This window comes from Lupinus angustifolius, chromosome LG01 (assembly GCF_001865875.1).
Source record: "Lupinus angustifolius cultivar Tanjil chromosome LG01, LupAngTanjil_v1.0, whole genome shotgun sequence".
NCBI classification, from domain to species: Eukaryota; Viridiplantae; Streptophyta; class Magnoliopsida; order Fabales; family Fabaceae; genus Lupinus; species Lupinus angustifolius.
The window spans coordinates 7440234-7443518 of NC_032009.1; positions in this window are offsets into that span (position 1 = coordinate 7440234).

Sequence of the window (3285 nt, forward strand, 5' to 3'; positions counted from 1 at the left end):
CAAGCGAGGTCTCTTCTCGCCCAGGCGAGACCTCTCTCGCCCAAGCGAGGTCTCTTCTCGCCCCGGGCGAGACCTATCTCGCCCTAGCGAGAGGGTTCCAGAAACTCATTAAAATCCTGAGTTTTTATTTTTTTATTTTATTTTTATTTTTATTTTTTCCGCCCAAACGGGCTTTTGCTCGCCCCATCGGGCTTTTGCTCGCCCGGGCGAGGCCTTTGCTCGCCCAAGCGAGAAAATTCTCAATTTTCATCGAAGTCCTGGGCATTTTTTGCCTAAGTGGGACCCTTGCTCGCCCAGGCGAGGTTTGCTCGCCCAAGCGACAGGGACTTGGACAGAATACCAATTTTTGCCATTTTTGAAACCGAAACACATTTAAACATGGTTTTTCAAACACCCAAATGCCGGAAATCTTCGTAACTACCATAATAAAACTCGTTAGTTTCCGATATTTCTAAAATCGTTACCAAAATACTTAAAACTCCATATTCCGATTTAAAACATTCTTTGATAATCTTACCACTTTAAAGTAAGTTATACAAAGTATCATTTAAGAGTTTCATGAGACCTTCATGTACTCATAAACCTCAACATCCTTTTTAACAAAGATTTCTATTTTTCCAACTTGTTTCAAGCCATGGTTTAAGGCTAAAAACAAATAGAAATACATACATTCTCATTTTTACAAAACATTTCCTAAAGGTTCCTTTGATTTTATCATCATCCCCTTTGGCTAAAACAACAAAAGTATGTAATACAACATTATAACAACTCTATGAACACAAGTTGTTCATGTTTTCAACAAACTATTTTCATGAGTTCAAGAACCACATCATTTTCGGTTTTGAAGAGAAAATGAGTTAGAAAGTGTTTTAGAAAATTTCAACGGTTGAATATGTTCTTGACATACTCATGAACAACATACTTAAATCTCATCAACATCCATTGGTTGAATGTTGAGAGATCAAAGATTGAAGATGGAATAAACAAATGAGAGAAGGAGAGAAAAATGAAGAGAGATTCACCTTCTCTTTGAAAATTCAAAAGTGAGTGAGTGAAGTGTGAAGTGTGAGGGTTTAAGGAGAGAGGGAAATCAGATTTTCTCTAGGCAATAATGACAAATCTCATAGGGTGGCTAATGATGAGCTCATGAGATATGGTGAAAGTGATGGGAGATTTGCTTTATGGAAGTTAAATCTCTCATCCCAATGCGAAATGATCAGCTCGCGGACACGTGTGATAACCATGCCCGAGTATTATCAGCCAATACTCGATCGGGTATTTTAAATCGCCCGATCCTAATATCCGATTAGAATTTCGGATTTCGGCATTCCGAGTAAAAAATATTTAGAAAGTAGGTATGGGTGTAATCAGGGTCTAGTGTGACTCGAAATTAAATTACGAAGCCAACGGCGCGATCGGAATTCGATTCTGAGTTACGGTACTCAAAAACCACCATTTTGAGCCGTACCGGGTGGATTTTCGGCCCCGACAGTGGTTCAGAACTGACTGTCTCCGAAAATTACCAAAATTTACCATAAAATAGGAAATAAAATTTCAAGAATAAAACTCAGCTAGAGTTTCGTCTAATTCCTTACCGAAAATTCCCAGAAATTCATTTTCGAATATATAATTAATAAAAATATTAATAAAATCTTATAATTCAAATTCGTAAAATTCGCGGTGTTACAATCCTCCCTCCTTTAAAAGATTTTCGTCCTCGAAAATAGAACATACCTCTCACTCAAACAGATGGGGATAGGATTATTTCATCGCATCCTCGACCTCCCAAGTCGCATCTTCTCCATTTGCTTGACTCCATATGACCTTAACTAGCGCAATTTCTTTCCCTCGAAGAGTCTTGATACTCCGATCACTGATCCTTACTGGCAACGTCTCAAACGTGAACTTTAACTGAATTGAATCGGGTTCGATTATGTGCGACGGGTCACTAATGTATTTTCTAAGTTGAGACACATGAAAAACGTTGTGTAGATTGGACAATAAAGGTGGTAAGGCTATTTGGTAAGCTACTGGTCCAACTTTCCTAAGGATTTGGTACGGTCCAATGAATTTTGGGGTAAGCTTACGTGCTTTTAATAACCTGTCAATACCAGTTGTCGGAACCACTCTCATGAATACATGATCGCCTTCTTCAAAACTGAGAGGGTTCCTCATCTTGTCATAATAGCTCTTCTGTCTGCTCTGAGCTGTCTTCATGTTCTCCCTTATCATTCGAATCTTATCCGTCATTTTCTGAACCACATCGGGTCCTAAAATCAAATTTTTCCCCGTTTCAAACCAGCATAACGGCGTTCTGCATTTCCTGCCGTACAAAGCTTCATACGGCGCCATACCGATACTTGAATGAAAGCTGCTATTGTAGGTGAACTTGATCAAATGCAGATGATCAACCCAACTCCCTGGGTTTTCTAACACACATGCTCTATGAAGATCCTCCAATGATTGGATCGTCCTTTCTGATTGACCATCGGTCTGCGGGTGATAAGCTGAACTCATGCTTAACTTAGTCCCCAAAGCTGATTGCAAAACATTCCAGAACTTGGAAGTGAAGCGCGGATCTCTATCTGAGATGATATTTGTGGGAATACCATGCAATCGGACAATCTCTTTAATGTACAACTCCGCCAATATCTCCAAAGAGTACTTCATGTTGATAGGCAAAAAGTGAGATGTCTTGGTCAAACGGTCCACAATTACCCAAACAGCGTCATAACCCTTTTGAGTCTTCGGAAATCCACTCACGAAGTCCATCGAAATGCTGTCCCATTTCCAAACCGGAATATCCAATGGTTGTAGGTCTCCACCAGGTCGCTTGTAACGCCCCAAAAATACTTCTCAAAAAAATTGCGGAAAAATGGGTAAATTTTTTTTGTTGAATAAAGAGATTGGATAAAATTGTTTCCTTTTTAAAACCTTCCTTTTTCGGGACATTACTTTAAGTAACTCAAATGCGGAAAATCAACTTATCGTTATCGAATGATAACTTAACCTGATTCACAATTTCCTGAATAACACAATGCATATAAACGGTTAAGTCATCTTTAGTTCATACAAACTAAGTCAATAAAGGCGGAAACTACATCGCCACTAACATATACAAAATCCAAAAAGAATGAACGAAAATATTAATCATCGCCAAAAGACACTAAGCAAAGACATGAACAAGCTGAAGCCGTCAGTGTGTCAAAAGTCACAAAGTGATAATCAACTCCTAGTGGCTAACTCCAAAGCTAGGGTACTGCCTCTCCTCAATTCCGCATGCCC